Source organism: Gopherus flavomarginatus, chromosome 5, assembly GCF_025201925.1.
Source record: "Gopherus flavomarginatus isolate rGopFla2 chromosome 5, rGopFla2.mat.asm, whole genome shotgun sequence".
In the NCBI taxonomy this organism is placed as follows: domain Eukaryota; kingdom Metazoa; phylum Chordata; order Testudines; family Testudinidae; genus Gopherus; species Gopherus flavomarginatus.
Window position 1 is genome coordinate 81,506,810 of NC_066621.1, and position 17,676 is coordinate 81,524,485.

The 17,676-nt window shown below is 40.9% G+C and overlaps 1 protein-coding gene across 5 annotated transcripts in view; it reads right to left on the minus strand.

Annotated features, from left to right (window-relative positions):
* Positions 1-17,676, minus strand: part of LRRC4C (leucine rich repeat containing 4C) — an 899,516-nt gene that overhangs the window by 155,789 nt on the left and 726,051 nt on the right. Inside the window, exon 5 of one of the 5 annotated variants that reach the window (XM_050955349.1) lies at positions 9,954-10,082. The exons of the other annotated variants lie outside the window; for them this stretch is intronic. The gene's annotated coding sequence lies outside the window, so the exon portion shown is untranslated. The remainder of the gene's footprint in view (positions 1-9,953; positions 10,083-17,676) is intronic. 5 annotated transcript variants of the gene reach the window in all.

A 17,676-nucleotide genomic window follows, 5' to 3' on the forward strand; every position in this document is an offset into this window, starting at 1 on the left:
TAGCAGTTTAATACAGTGACCCAGAACAGTTAGTAGGAGAATCAGCCCAAAGCTGGAGACTGAGTGAGGAGCACAGTTATCAACTTTCACGTGGTAAATAAGCACCCCAACTTTCACAAGAAGCCAAGCTAATCCCATTTCAAAACAAGGCCAAAACAAGTCAATCCCTAAGAACCCCAATACTCTATGTGACTAGATCCCCCAGCAGGCAGTCTGGGACTGTGGTGGGCCATCTGTGCACATCTCACTCTCTCCCCTTCTTGCCCCTGCTTGCTGGGAGCCGATCAAAAAAAAAAAAAAAGCAACAAGCTACAAGCCAAACAAGCTACAAGCCAAAAACTAGCCAACAAACAACTCACAAGCCAATTGAGCCAAAAATGAGCCAAATTTCTGCATTTTTCCCCCCCGTGAGTTTGGCATGTCTGGTGAGAAGGTTAATGAGAAGGGACCTCAGAGGGAAAAATCAAAGAAGTGAGTATGGAAATTTAAATCTCTCAGGATGAATATATAGGATTAAGGTGAGAGACAAAAAGAGAACCAACCATCACAGTCAGATTTAAAAAAAATAGAAAAGAGGTAATAGCCAGTTGGAAGGAGAGGGAAGACAAAGACTGAAATGAAGAATGGGGAAGGAAAGGGTCTGAAAACAGTCAGAGGGGAAGAGGAGAAATCCAAAGAGGATTTGATTGAGAAGCGGTTACTAAATGAGAGGGCAACAACAGATGACGACAAGTCCAATGAGGAGAACCAGGTATCCTTAGGGAGATGGACGTTAGAAATAAAAAGGTAATTAATCAGGAGGAGTTTCTGAGTGATGGGACAAGAATTCCCAGGTTTTGTTGCACAGGCTTCATCTTTAAAATTGTCCAATCATCAATGCAACATTTAAAGCTCTAAGTTCACAACTAATTAACTATTTAAAAATGCAGCCTGAAATATTAAAAACTATATGTTCACAATTCCTTGCCAATTTGGAAACTCACGTTTCTGGTACGAAAAAATTAATGACAAAAACCTCCCACAAATTTGAAATGTATTTTCTAAGAACATTCTCTATTATCAGTCTCTTATCTGCCGTTTCAATTACAATTAATTTGCTAGGATATTATAAATAAGTGAATGCAAAAGGACAAACTCATTTAGCCTCCCCCAATTCAAGAGAAAAAACATTTGTGAAATGTTTGTGAGATGTTCACTTAATCTATACCTGAATGGCCTGGATCTGGAGTGTTCAGACTGACCAAGTATTAAGTTCATTTTGACAACTGGTTGACAAAATTCAAAATGTCAACACATTTTTGTTAAAATTTTGAATTTTTGATGAAAAATGGGGAGAGCGATTTTCTCAAATATGTCATCCCCCATTTTCCACTTGTTGTACTCATTTTATAAACCTATAAACTGAGGTTCAGAGACAGTAGTTGATTTTCCTAGTATCTCATTTTCAAAATTTGCAACATAACCCAAAAGTTCATTCCTGAACCCACTGAGGTCACTGCTTTAACTACTAGGCCAAACATTAATGCATTTAAATTTATGGCTTAACTTCTAGACCATACAGCCTCACAGACTGTTGTTTTCACAGATTACCCTTGGTAACATCTGCTTTACCTTTCCTGCTTTTTTCTCCCTTCCTTTCCCATATATAGCTTCCATGCCTAGGGTACCTACTATGTATTTCTAATCTTCTGCTCTTTAGTTAAGAAGGGGGAAAAAAATGTCAGCGTGAGGAAATGATTCTAAAACACAATTAGCAGGTCAGGGAGGCACTGCTGTAGAGTGAGTTCACCCTGCCCTCAATGAAGCTTTCTTCCCTCTAGCAGTTGGTGCCAAAGTTTTCTAGTTGGATCTACACTTCAGCCACCCTAAATTGATTCTTTCAAAGTACTATGGGTAACCAGCTTCAATAGAAATTACATTAAATCCCACTGTAATTATCCCTACTAGAGCAACATGTAAGCAACAATGTTGGAGGTGCAGATAATTTCTTGGGGGACTAATGACTGGCTAATATGAGCTAATGACCATTAGTCCCTTAGATCGTCCATCATTTGTTATTGGCATTATAATATGAAAGCATCTATAGGTTTTAAAAAAATTTTAACAATAACAAAAGCAGAAATTGTTGTATTCATATAGTACTTTTCATCACAATGCATCAAAAATCATTACGTAGGAATCACTTCACCAACAATAAACATATCCAGCAGTGGCAGAGGAGCACAACTTCTGCTTAAAAGCTTACAACATGGAACACTTTTCTACAGGAAACAAAGAATATTGTCTCCAGATCTATCTGCATGGAAATTTTGATAGGCAAAACATGATTACAAAAATTAGAATTTGGCCAGATCACCAGCTAAATAACTCTGGAAAATGAAAAACATGCTCTGGACTCTTTAATGACCACATGGATGGTGAAAACTCAGAATGTCCATTTTGTGGGAAATTCTGACATTTTGAAAAAGAACAAAAACTTGAAATGTTAATATTTCTTATGGAAATCCCAATTTTTTTCATTTTGGAAAGTCAAAATATTTTGCTTATTTTTTTCGAGAATGAAACTGAATAGCCATTTACCCCAAATCCTGAGGATCCCTCATGCTGCCCAACTCCCAGGAACTCCCTCCACTCCAGTGGATGTCCTAGATGGCCCTGACTCCCCAGAAAGTTCCCTATCACAAAGCAGGGACTCCTGAAGCCCTGAAAACCTTGATCAAGAACTAAGGCTTTCAGGGCTGCCAGGCTCTCAGCTCCAGAGCAGAGAATCTGGAAGCTCTAGGATTCCCAACTCTGAAGCAGTTCAAATGACATGGGCTGTCCTTGAGCCGTGGAGCCTTCAAGCCTGGGCTTCTCGGCAGCCCACCAAGTAAACTGGCATGAAGTCAGGCAGGTTCCCAAGGTAAGTCCTAGTAGGCATTGTTTCATTGGAACCCAACCTGTATTTTGGCAGAAGTTAGTTACAACAAAAATGTTTCTATGAAACATATTTGGATTTGGCAAATCAGCATTTTCCAAATGAAAGATCATTTCTGGGGATTGGTGCTGCTTTGAGCAGGGGGTTGGACTAGATGACCTCCTGAGGTCCCTTGCAACCCTGATATTCTATGATCATTTTGTCAGTAAAATCCCAGCCATCTTTAATCTGGAATATAACATTGCAAGCAGCACAACATACTCCCTTCACAACATGTTAGGACTTTGGGTCCACACATAGGAAAGATACTCCTGGGGGAATTCTGCACCACAATTTGCACAAAGAATTCATTATACTTGCAGATTTCTTTGCTGCAGAAAAAAGACTTTCTGATGGGGAAGCGAAGGGAAGCTGCAAGAATGGGCATGCACCCCTACCCAGCAGTGTGGGGTGGGTTGTTTCAGGTGCCTAGAGCAGTCATAAGAGGTAAATCAGTGTGGGGTATGGGAGGCAGGGATGGAAAAGCCTCAGCCAATGGCTCCTATCATGCACCAGGCTCAGCTGTAAGTTCTTTAGCCACAGAGGAAGGAGTCACTACATGGGATGCTCCTCCCGCATCTGCCCAAACCCTGTGCATCTGGACTTCCCCTTACCCAGATGGTACTGCCAAGCCTCACCCCCTGCATCGAGAGCCCCTCTGCACCCTGACCGTCCCGCCGAGCCCCATCCCCCCACAGCCAGAACCCTCTGCTGACCGCCAACCACTTTCACTCCTGCAGAGGCCAATTCCCCCTACATCCAGAACCCCTGTGCATCCTGATCCCCCCCATATGGCCCCCCACTGAACTACCTGTACCCAGATTGTCCCACACAGAACCCTCTCAACCCACATCTGGTTACCTCCACATTAAGCCCCTCCATACTTTGATCCTGCTGAACTGATCCTGCCTGGCCACATCTGGTGCACCTGGTATGGAGGGGCAGGGCCCCAGGCTGTTTCTGGGACAGGCCAGGCCCTTGCACTGTGTCAGAGTCAGGTGCAGCCTCACCGCTGAGTCCATGTCCCAGGATTGGGGGGTTGGAGGGTGATCTTCCACCTCCATGCAGCCAGTGGCCTGTGCTCCCCACTGCCATGCTGGAGCCTCAACCTTTATTTATTGACAAATAACATTTGCAGCAGAATTTTTACTTTTTTGGTGCAGAATTCCCTCAGGGGAAGAAAGAGAACACCTTTAGTATTCCATCACCAGTTTTTCTAGTAAGTCTCTCATTTAAGTACCAACCATACCTGACCATATTTAGCCTGTAAGTGGTGACAAGAGCACAATTAGAGGCAGTGTTGCAGCTGGCAAAGAGGTACAGGATGAACTTTATTTAGAAATTTTAAGGCAGTCCTGGAAAACTAACATCCTGGAAACTAGCAAATCAAATTGCTTGAATGTGCCCTTAATAGTCTATTCTGTGTATAATTCTTCATAACATTCAACATCGTTACTCTTGGAATGAGAGTGGGAATGGACTATGGGGAGAAAAATACTTCCATGTTATGTCATTCTAAACACTTGTTTTTATAGATAGAGGAAATAAATAATCATTGTTAGGCCATTTCTCATCATTCAGCTGGAGCTGTACATAACTTCCATGACTGTGAGACAGTGTTCACTGTATGTTTGTGCCTATAGGAAATATGCCATGGGCCCAATGGGAAAAAGAGAGAAATTCTCTGTTAGTTGAAGCCCTGGATGAATAATAAAATGTTTTGCCTCATAAGCAGAACTATTTCCATACCTGACAGTAACTCATTACATATTCTGCTAATGGCATGGGAAAAACGAAAACAACAGTTAATCCTACACAGAGATTGTTAGAATGTCAATGTTTAATTAAACCTGCTTCAATCTGAGTGTAGCCTGGCCATGCCATGATGTCATATGACAGCAGAAGGCAGCTGCATTGTTGACTAGCAGCTTAAATAAAAATAACCTGAGAGGGATGATGTTATCCCAGTATGTGGTGCTCCTCCTGTAGTATTCTGATTTATTCATTCTTCTTAATCTCTGCAAGGGGCAAAACAGCATGAAGTGTGCGAACTGTGAGACAGTCAGTGATGTTCCAGGGAAGCTCAGCATTGTGGCAGCTGTTCCTTGCTGTCCTTGGTGCTGAATTTACCATAGCAAGGAGGGGATTGAAGCTGTGTACACTGGGAGTCGGGTGCATTTTCTACAGAGAAAAGCAGCATCAACTGTGCTAATCCATATAACAGGGATGTTTTATGAGAGAAATGCTCTATCACCCATTCATCGCGATGCAAATATTGCAGAGGTGACTCAGACAGGAATTATAAATGAACAACATAAATTCTTCATGCCAATAACATCTTGTTAACACAAGAGTGACTGACAGCAGTGATAATATCTGTAAAATTATTAGCCAGGTGTTGTGAGGTATCTGAAAATTATCTATGCACTTTACTGAAATCATGCAGGTACAGATGGTGTTCTTGTGTCATGGCCACATTTTCAATTGCAGAAGTTCCTCTCAACCTTAAAATATGTTGTGGAGCATGGCGAGCACAAAATGGCTACCTCTTTTTCACCTGAGAGGTGGCCACATTTCAAAATACAGCATTGCTTTTGGATCCTTCTGGATGAAACTGTTCTCTAAATGTATGATATTATTTATGGTTTATGTAGACAGGTTTTTTCTGGCTGACATTTAAGTGTGTCTCAGAAATAATGGTTTCCAAATTAGAAGTAGTCAGGGTCAAAAGAAGAAGGTTTGTGAAATAAGCACTGCAGAAATATCTCTCTCTTGATGCACATATCTTAAAAGTTTCTTTCATATATTGGTAGTTAAGAAAGAAGGCGAGCTTCTTTTTATTAGAGGAAAATCCAAGATTCAATCCAAATAAAATGGCAGAAATTCCAAGATACACAAAGACAAAGGTAACATTTGAATACTGATATATTAGAGAATATATAGTTAGTGCTGATATTAAAATAATTTGCTCCTGTCATAAACAGATAAGTAAGAGTTAATAAAACAAAAGTACTTCATATCTCTTTTGCCTGTAAAGGGTTAAGTTCAGTGAGCCTGGCTGTCACCTGACCAGAGGACCAACCAGGGGACAGGATACTTTCAAATCTTGAAGGAGGGAAGTTTTTGTGTGTGCTGTTAGATTTTGCTTGTTGTTCACTCTGGGGGCTCAGAGGGACCAGACGTGCAACCAAGTTTCTCTCCAATCTCTCCGATACAGGCTCTTATAAGTTCAGAATAATGAGTACTAGGTAGATAAAGCGAGTTAGGCTTATGGTTGTTTTCTTTATTTGCAAATTTGTATTTGGCTGGAAGGAGTTCAAATTTGTATTTTGCTGAAAGGATTTTAATTTGTACTTGTATACTTAGGCTGGGAGGGTATTCCCAGTGTCTATAGCTGAAAGACCCTGTACCTATTCCATTTTAAATTTACAAAGATAATTTTTACTGTTTTTCTCTCTTTAATTAAAAGTTTCTTGTTTAAGAATCTGATTGTTTTTTTTATTCTGGTGTAAGACCCCACAGGACAGGGTCTAGATTCACCAGGGAATTGGTGGGGAGAAGGAGGGAAGGGGGAGAGAGAGGCTAGTTTCTCTCTATGTTAGGATTACTGTCTCTCTCGGGGAAAGTCTGGGAGGGGGAGAGAGAAGGAGGGGGGAAGGTGAATTTTCCTCTCTGTTTAAGATTCAAGGAGTTTGAATCACAGTGATCTTCCAGGGTAACCCAGGGAGGGGAAGCCTGGGAGAGGCAACGGTGGGGGAAAGGGTTTACTTTCCTTGTGGTAAGATCCAGAGGGTCTGGGTCTTGGGGTTCCCCGGGCAAGGTCTTGGGGGGGACCAGAGTGTACCAGGAACTGGAATTCCTGGTTGGTGGCAGTGCTACAGGTTCTAAGCTGGTAATTAAGCTTAGAAAAATTCATGCTGGTACCCCATCTTTTGGACGCTAAGGTTCAGAGTGGGGAAGTATACCATGAAGCTCCCATCTAGTACTAGAAAAAATAGACCAGATCCTTGGCTCTGGTTTAGTACAATGCAGATTAGGTTGAGTGGGAGGGCAGAGGTATCAAAGTATGATTGTCAATTCTCTTTTTTAATATTACTGACCAAATTCTGCTTGCACTTACTCCTATAAGTAGCCACAGTGATTTCAGTGGAATTGCAAGAGTAAGTTAAGCAGGATTTGACTCTTTATATTATACTGTGGGCACTTATGTTTGCAACTATTTCTCGTTTAATGCACATACATGTGCGTATTTGCAGACCTCTTAATTTTTAAAGGCAGAATGAAATTTGTTCTCTGGAATTTTCGTAGTAAATATTAACACAGAGAAATTAAGTTTGAGATATCACTGGTAAAACTTACCAGGATCCATATGAGATATGAGGAAATTACAGAAGGACATAGAAAGGAATCATCAAAGGACATGGAAGCCCTATTAGGGATCAGCACATAAATCCAGGTATTTACCAACAACTGTGAGTCTTGTGCTGATGATCAGACAAGCAATACAGCAATGTCTCAGAACACTGATACTCTCTTTCCAATGCTGCCTGCCAGTAATATCATAATACTAAGGACAGATGATATAGAATCCAACTCATGAGAAGAGGAGAGTAAAAGGGAACTGGATTTTTTTCTTATTCATTACTTATTTACAAGAACAACTGTCGATTGTAAAAGCCTCCTAAAGGACCTGTTATTTTATACTATCTCATCAAGGAGCTCTCTCTGTACAGGCTTCAGTGCAAAAGACACTGATGGATAATATAGCAGCGTACTCTTTTGTTTACATCTACCCTGTTCTTTCCAAATGTATAAGGCATGGCTACAAGCCAATGGAAGAGCAGCTGTGAGAATGTAAAGTGCTGTTTTTACTCATATCCACTGGATTGTGCATGATTTACACTGAACTGTACATTAACAGTGTTAGAGTGCTTTGCTTTCAGCTCTCTCACTCTCTCAACCTCCTCCTCCCCCACCCCCCACCTCAATGGAGCTGTACTTAATTGTCACATGAAATCTTAAAAAACAAAACAAAACAAAAAAAGAATTAAAGAAAAACATATATAGTGAACTTAAAAAAGAAACCCACAAGTTTTAAACCAGCCCCCTCCTCCCTTTCAGACTTGGTTGTGCAGAGGAAGATTAATGATAACAACTTACACTAATATTCCTGAGGACTTCCAAATGCTTTACAGACTACAGGTGGGAATCCTATTTCCTACTACTGCAACACAACCACCTCTGAACTGGAATGTGGCAGCTGTTTATTTTCATTTTTTTCCCTTTCTAGCCTTAACTGTTGTGTAGTAATGTTTATAATAATAAACTCTTTATACACCTGAAAATGTGGGGGGTGGGGGAGGAAGGGGTTAGATAGGCAAAATGTAATATACCCACGTTGGAATTTGGCTAGAACACATTGGTTAAAATTCCAACTCTTGCAAAAAGTGAACAGAGGTTCAGTTAGTTCTAGACCTAAGTATTTGCATCTCCCTGTAGTGGGGTGGTCCCTCGCTTCTACCTTGAAGGGCTTCAAAGCATCCCTGGAGAGGCCTGTGGCTTGGGATGGCTGATTGGGAAAGCGGTCGCAGCAGGGCCACGCCCCAGTCAGGCCTCAGTTGGCTCTATATAGGAGGCTGGGAGCCAGGAGCTCAGCAGTCTCTCTCTAGTTGTAGAGGGAGATGGACCTGGCTGCAGAGACCTGAGTAAAGTACTGGAGTGGAGCAGGACTGGGGAAAGGCAGAGGAGCTGGGAAGGCTCCAGCCTGGAAAGCCCTAGGCTGCAGCCTAGCAGAAGGCCAACGGGTACTGGGGGGTTGCAGAGGGCAGCCCACGGGTAGTCAGAGGCAGCAGGTCCAAACCCTCCTTGCCAGTGATGAGTGGCTTATACTGCAGTCTGCCTCACATAATGGGGGCAGTTGGTGACTGGCAATAGCCCACGACTGAGGCAAGGTGAGGATAGAGGGTTGGGGGTTCCTGGGGGGTGCTAGCAAGAAGCACCCCAGATAATGGGGCACCTGGTCCGGGAGGCATATGGGGGCCAAGTGGCAGCGGGACACCGACCTGCAGAGGGCCTCTGGAGGCTGGATGAGCTAATTCCCATCGACAACCAGCAGGAGGTGCCGCAGGGGTGATTGCTACACTCCCTAAAAACACAATACTCAAGAGCGTGGCATGCCCCAACACAATAAGTACTGGATCAAAACTGACTCAGGACCTGGTATTTCATTTCCTTGAAGATTTCCATCCCTAAATAGACTAGATTTCTCTCTCCTTGACTTATAAAATCTAGCAAGATCAGAAACTGATTTGGTATAAACAAATCTAACTCATCAACTAGGCTATTTGGATACAACTTTGAACAATGTGGGGGGAGGGAGAGATAGAGACATACACACTGTTTCAACAGATCTCTAATGTAACAAACATTCTTCATTACATAATGGTAGATATGGTAGAAATGCTAGCAGGAGTAATCTTTATATTACTGTTTCACAGAGAAGAGTCTTGTGAGTCATACCTGACCTTTTGGCAGTATGCTGGTCCAGGCTGGGAAAGGAAGTTTTTGCTGTTGTGTTACAGTTTCTCACCTTGTTTTTGGTACTCAGGGTTAGAATACTATGGTCTCAGCTAGAGGTGAAATTGTTATTGCAAGCAAAGATGACAAAGAAGGAAATATAGGAAGGAAGAAGCTCACTTAAATTTTGAATTCTGTTTTATTTCTGACATTCTTTTTCCTGTAAATAGAAATGTTTGGGATGAATAGAAAAGCTTAATAAATACAGTATATCAACCTCAGATTTCCCATGTCATATTTATTATTCCACTCCCTCCCCCACAAAATTAAACCAAATAATGTGTACATCTTTATTTTTCAGAGTAAATTCACTAAATTAGAATGGATAGATGGTGTTATATTGATAACTCTTAAGACTTAAGTTCTCTGTTGAATAAAAAACAAAGTGTAGCAAGGACAGTGACAATGCAAACTTCCCTACCTCCACTGCTTTATAATTGCCTCAACCCCGATATGGATGGGCCTCTCCAGTCTCCACCGGCATTCATTCTCCTTAGCCAATTCCACACTGATTTTTCACTCTAAAGTTCATCAACCCTGACTCTAAGGGCTACCTGTAGGAGTGAGGAGAGAAGTTCAAGAGTTACTTCAAATCTGGGGCCTCTCTGACCATAAGGTTGCTAAATTAGTGGCAACTATAGTGATAGTTTATGGGATTTGGATTGGGAAGTAGGTTAAAATAACCTAAGCCACCAAAGAGTCATCAGATGGTAACAAAAAAATTGAAATGATCTTGAATCAAAATCCTAGATCTGGACAGCCACAGTGCTGAGAAAGTTTGAGTCCCATTGTTTCTATTACCAAAACATAAGCTCTGAATGTCCCCAAACATATTGTGTGTGTGCTTCCCCTGATAATACCTTCGCTTCAGTCTTAGGTTCTAAATCTGAACTGTCTGAACCAATTCATCTTTGAATTATTCTTATTTGGCGAGAATAGCACAGAGCTAGCTGAAGAAAAAGAAATTCAAAGGGTCCTTCCACAAATTCAAAGAGTGAGCACAAAGCATTAGATCAGGGACGCTGCTAAAGGGTGCACTGTCATTTTGCCTCAGGGCTTGAGAGCCACATCCTGTTTGCACTGGATTAAACAGATTGCAAGCATTCTTACTTTCTGTATGGCTCTGAGGCCTTTAAGGACGTAGCTGTCAGCATACCATGCTGAGCAGTCTTCCTCTTGCATTAGAGCTGAGTATTACATACTGGGACCTGCAGTCCCCAGGGCCTGCACTACTATATTGCAAATGAAGACTGCTTTGTAGAATTCCATGGGCTGGACTGCTGTCATACCTGAGCTATGTTTGCTCTCAGAATCACTGAGAAAGTAAGAATAAGTCCTGTCCCCTCCTTCACAGATGGAAAGCCAATGTAGTTCTATTGTGGAAAAGGAGCAGAGTTTGGGCACTTTGTATAGTTATGTGACTTCCCTTTCAATGCAAAGCTCTGCTTTCTGTGTCTGTGGGGTGATAGTGGCTGTGTGTTGCAATACACTGTGCATAGGGGTCTTCAGCTGTTCACCAGCTAGTCTTCGTGCTATGAAGGGTAGTGCAGTGGCCATGAGGGCTACTGCATCCCCGAAGAATATGTGATGTGGCACCATGGCCTGGCAGGGAGGACTGATTCCTTCCTAGCTCCTATAGAGGTCTCCAGTGTGCAGCCCAACTACTCCACATGCAGGTCCAAATATTTGGTACAAAACAAGCCAAGACAGGTTGGGGAATGGATCCTGGATAAACATTGTATGATCACATTTGAGTCTCTCGCTCTCACTCAAATAGCAGGAAGTGTCAAAATCCAGCTACTCTATATTCTGCTTGGTACCTTCGTTGTCTTGGAGAGAATGGAATTAATTGCTTCATTTAGCCCTTCACTTAATTCAGCATATTACTGCACACTTCAGTTGCCACCCAAGTGAACAAGATGTGGTGCTGAGGGGAAAAACATATTTAATGGATATCTCATAAATGAGCAAAACAATAACCTAGTTTTGAATTTATTGATCTCAGCAATAGCCTCCCTGTCATTAGGATTAGAGAAATAGCTCTGTCTCACATACAGCCACCTACTTCTTTGATTGACCACCTACTAATGGTCAGTATAAAATAAATGTCAGAGAAAATCATTTAATTTCTGTTACCAAAAGCTCTGGCTATCTGGCTCAGAGTGAGTTTGTGTTATTTCTGCACCTCGTACTCAGGGATTGCTTCCCACATGACCATAAACAGTTTATTTCTCTCTTGCAAGTGATCATCGTCAGCTTAAGCCACTGGTTTAATTAATTCATCCTATTATGGCTTCTGTTTAAGAAAAACAAGTCAGTCTGTTGCAATCTGCAAGAAAACCATTGGGGTTTTACATTGTGAGAATCCATGAGGAGAGTCTATAAAAATAAATCATGTATTATTTATTAATTATTAATTATTATTATTATTATTATTATTATTAAAGTCAGAGATTTGAAGCTCATGGAATGCAGTATAAATAAGTCTGTTTAGAATTTAAAAAACTCACAATAAGCTTACACCTTAAATCTTCCTTGAAAATTGTATGCAAGGAAATGATACAAAAGGAAATAGTCAGAAGTTAGAGATGAAAGAGGTCTGTGGGGCTGCATTGTCAAAAATACTTTATCTTGGCTCTACAACATCTGTAGGTATTTTTATACTAAAGTTTCCATGCTCAAGTTTTCGTGCATATCAGAAATATGGCAAAGCTCACAAACTGTAGATGCTCATGTAAATCAGTTCATCAATCTGGCAACCCACCTTTACAAGCAGGGTACATACAGTTTATACATGTACAATAACTCAGTCATGAAAACTTGTGCAAATACAAATTTAAAAGTCAGATTTTGAAAATTTGGCCCTTTTTGTTGTCTTCTTAGCCACTGCAGGAATATACTTATGTTATAGTTCTTAATGCTTATAATCCCTGATACAAAATCAGCATCAAATAACTTGAGCAATGTGGCTTCCATCACTTCTCTTGGGTGACTATTCCGTAGTGGAACAGATCACACCACTAAGAATTTTTTTGCCAGTCTAAATTTTCCTTTTCCTGGTTTCATCATTTTCCTCCTTAGACGTATACAGAATCCTACGTTTTAGCTGCAGGAAAAGACCATGCACCCCAAGAGACATGACTATTTGCACCAGACACCTCACTAGGTGTCCCAGCTCCCTTCATGGTTATATTTTGGGGTAGCAAAGTGGGAGGGGAGGGGATGGGAAGGGAAACATGAGTAATTTTACATCAAAAAGTGAAGATGAGGGAAAATGTCACTGTACATGACTCACACTGATGACAGTCAGCTTTTCATGCCACATTTGAAAAGTGCCAGTGCCGATACATGATGAGGTACAAATAATCGTTGCTTCCTGCAATCTCTTTTCTTTGTCATTGAAAGTACTTGTGTGGGTTTTATAAGAAAAAAAATCTATCTCAGTATATCGTTGGATTAATAAAGCAATTAGTGCTGAAAGTCATCTTACAGAGGCAAACCTTCATCCCACCAGTCAGACCAAATGAATGCTTTAATCCTAAACTCTGTGAACTGAGCCCTACCAGGAATGTATAGAAGTAGGCTAAAGGGGAACGCAATCCATAGAACTAAGCTTTATTAGTTGGAATGTCTTTGGATACATCACTGAAAATACAGAGGGTCCAGTTTATTGGTGCCCTGCACCTTGTATTATCATTTATATCTGTGCAGCGTGAGGATGAAATGGGTGCTAAACATTACTGGTCAGAACAGAAGGCAGCCACTTTTTACACTCTTTTTGCATAGGGCAACGGTAAATTTGGCCCACAGTTGGGCGATAATGATATAAAGTGAAGATGATGTCACATTACCATACCACTACTGGATTAAATCCTGAAGTCTATTCCAATGTTGGTTGTTGACTTTTTTTAATAGGTTAGTGAAGAGAAATTGTATATATAAAGGACTATATCACTATTCTGATGGGTTCGATCACAGAGATCTCCTTGGGACTGTCTCTTGATGTGCTGAAACTACCTCTGAGCCCATTTTCTCTGCCAGCTTGGGACTCCAGAACTCTGCCTTGTTGAGCCAGACTTGCCACTCCACTGCAACACAGACCTAGTGTCTGAACCATGCCCCCAAAGCTGCAGGCTTTAACTGAAAACAACTCAGCAGGTATTTCTGTCTCCAGCACCCAGACACCCAGCGTCGAATGGGATCCAAACCGCAAATAAATCTATTTTACTCTGTATAAAGCATATACAGGGTAAACTCATAAATTCTCCGCCCTCTATAACACTGAGAGAGAGATGCGCAGCTGTTTGCTCCCCCACGTATTAATCACTTACTCTGGGTTAATTACTAAACAAAAGTGATTTTATTAAGTATAAAAAGTAGGATTTAAGTGTTTTCAAGTAATAACAGACAGAACAAAGTAAGTCACCAAGTAAAATAAAGCAAAAATATGCAAGTCTAAGCACAATACATTAAGAAACTGAATAGAGGTAAATCTCAGCCTCAGATGTTTCAATAAGCTTTTTTCAAAGACTAGACTCCTTCTTGGTCTGGGTCAAATCCTTTCCCCTGTCTCAGTTCTTGTTAGTTCCAGCTCAGGTGGTAACTAGAGGATTTCTCATGACTGCAGCCCCCTTTGTTCTGTTCCACCTTCTTTTATAGCTTTGGCACAGGACGGGAATCCTTTGTCTCTCTCTGGGTTCTCACCCTTCCTTCTAAATGGAAAAGCACCAGGTTTAAGACGGATTCCAGTACGAGGTGACATGATCACATGTCACTGTAAGACCTCATTCTCTGTTCTTTCAGGGATGGTCTGCATGTACTCAGGAAGGTTTGCGAGTAAACAGCCATTTACCACCAGTTTTCCTGGTTAATGGGAGACATCAAGATTCCAAGCCATTATTAATGGCCTACACTTTGCATAGTTACAATAGAACTTTAGAATAATACTTCATATTTCTAGCTTCAGATACAGGAATGATACATCCATAGGATGTATCACCCTCAGCAGATTATAAGCTTTGTAATGATACTTTACAAGAGACATTTTGCATAAAGCATATTCCAGTTACATTATGTTTACACTCCTAAGCATATTTCCATAAAGATATGGAGTACAACTTCACAGCTATAAGCCCAATGCACTCCAGAATGCCCCTAGCAGACATTGGAGACTTCTGACACCCCCATTCTGTGGATGAGAGTTATACTATTAAAGAGGTTAGGGAAGGAAGAATAAGCTCCTGGAAAGCATAGGTGAGCAGATTGCCACGTCCTTTTAGGGGCGAAATGCAGGGGCGAAATGCAGACCAGTTATTTACCAGTTATTTACGTGGCAATAGACTGTATAGGTAAGGGATGAAAGGAGGGTATGGGTCACGATGCAAACTGCAGGCACGCACACAACTAAAATTAATTAATTAAAAGTTTTATTGGGGATAGTTACAAGGGGTAGGGGAGCAGCGTATGATTAGCTAATAGGGTTAATGGAACTTAAAACATACAGTGGCTAAAGTATTTACTATGAAACAATATTTATAAACAAAGATGCAGTAAACAATATTTATAAACACAGATGCAGCATTTAGTAATAACCAATACATACGAATACAAACAAGCTCATAACGACCGGCAAACGTAGAAACTCTGCTTAAAACACGTGAGCTGAGAGAGGCTTCGGGGTGATCAGGTTCGGTTACGGGTGTGCACAAGGTACACAGGATTCGTTTTTCTTTCTGCTCTTCTGCCTGCACATGGCAGACCAGCCTAGAATACCCACTATGACATCATAGAAGTGTCATAGGGGACGGGGCCCAAAAACTCTGTGTGTTCGTTTCTGACTGGTACAAGCAAAGTTTACACCAAGTAGGAGAGCAGGTGCCTAAAAGTCTGGCTTCGCACCCAAAAGGTGAGGAAATGCATATAGTTCAGAATGCGTTTAACACTGAATGACAAAGGAAAAGGCCAGGGTAATAACAGTATGGGCAAGTTTTTAGGATGCAGACAGGAACTTATCTTAACAAGGGGAAATGATTAAAATGTTGTGTTCCATGCACTTTTCAAAAGAGGTCGTCTGCATCGTACAGCTAACATGCCAATCAACAGTTTGAGTGGTTACATTCTTTTACGCAACTTCCTGCAGCTAGAATACTAACAGTTCCTCATAAGTGTTTCTCCTTTCCTCCTTATAGTTTGCAATGAGGAGTGTAAAGCATACAAACATTTAATTCCCAAACAAAGTGTAATTTGATTTTTAAAAGATGATACTTGATTGAAGTGCTAGCCTTTGACTCAGGAAACCTGGGTTCAGTTCTGTACACAGCCACAGCATTCCTGTGTAACCTTGGGCAAGTCACTTAATTTTTCTGTATCTCAGTTCCTAATCTGTAAAACTGGGCTAATAGTATTAATAATTGACTATTAACAATTATTATCATAGTGCCTATATGGCATTTTCGTGGCTCAAAACCTCACTGTGCTAGAAACTGTACAAACTCAAAACACAAAGATGTTCTCCAACCCAAGGACCTTACAAACTAATTATAAGACAAGAGACAATATACGGACACAGACAGATGGGAGCGTACAAGTAAACAATGAGACAATACTGGTCAGCATGACAGACAGTGGTTTCTACCTAACCATTGCCGTGATGCCTACAAAAAAAATTGACAAAGGAAAGTTTTGAGGATGGATTTGAAAATAGATAATGAGGAAGCTTTGCAGAAGTTTATGGGGAAACCCTTCCAAGCATGTATGGCAGCCTGGGTGAAAATGAAAAGGTGTTTGAAAATTTAACAACTGGGCAGTGGAGCTTGGCATTATGTGATAACTGGAGGTGAGCATCAACAATTCAGTATTAAATGAGAGATGATAGGATGAGTGGCGATTGTCCATCATCTCCTTTTGGGGACCTTAAAATGGAGACTTGGAGGGGGGAGGGAAATCAACAGAATGTAGCTATGGGACTAAAAGAAGCGAGATTTACTATCATGGCTGCCATTCCCACCATTTCCTGGAACCCCAGAATCCACCTTGATGTCACTGGTCTTGACTGTCCTCATTTTCATTCTGAAAGGCATCCTGACCTTATCATACCAATGATGGGGACCCAGAGGCTTTGGCTAAATCCTGACCACCACCTGGAATATGGCACTTGGGATAGATGGAGAGATAGAATACTTTTCTGTTAGAGAAAAAAAAAGATTTTCTTTTATTATGAGAAGTTATTTTAGGTTTTACCTTTTTCTCTTTTTTATATATACAATTAAACTAGTCCTCTGCAGAGTTTTAATGCTGTGTGAGTCATATTTAATTGCAACTGTACATTCACTTTTTGAAGCATCGAGTTCAAACACAGTCCTCACACTGAGACACTTATTCATGTGCATAGCAGGCCTGCTTCAGATTCAGAAGATATCAAGGGGAAGTGTTCATATTAGATGTGAATTCCCTACTGCCCCGCCCCGACCGACCAACCAACACCCAAATTCTAAGCGTGGGAACTATTAATCGTATTGCATTTTCAGATTCCAAAGTGCTAAGAAATCTATACTGAAACCTGCCTCCTATCATTTCAGGGTTCCTCATTTGCTCTTCAGACACCAAAGCAGTGAGGACAACATGTTTTCAAACTGTGTGCATAATGCATGTTCCAGACACTCTGTACAAAGCAGTCTTTCAATATTATTATGATCTCCTACTATGCTTGTCAGTGTGTCATGTCAATCAGTAATCTGTTTAGAATTCATCCCTGTTCTGTGGGTCAATACAAGGCCTAGGGACACTTGCATATCATTTAAGATCTATTTTCAAGTCATCTGTGGTCCATAGACCAAAATCCCAAACCACGTTTAATGGTCTAATGTTGTACAATAACTAGGTCATGTTAACACTTTTGACTCTGTGGGCTCATTTTATTTCATCAGAATGAACATAATACCTTGCGTGAGTCTTCTGTACAGGGTAGCATTTCACCCTATGAAAATAAGCAGCTTTTCATGTGTGCAGGACAGAAACTGAGCTGTATACTGGGTATTGCCTCCACCCGAATGACCACTATGTGGTCATAGTGGTCATTCTTTTAATAACTTTTCAAACTTTTAATAACTTTTAAAAACAATCACTTTTAATAACTAGCCATGATG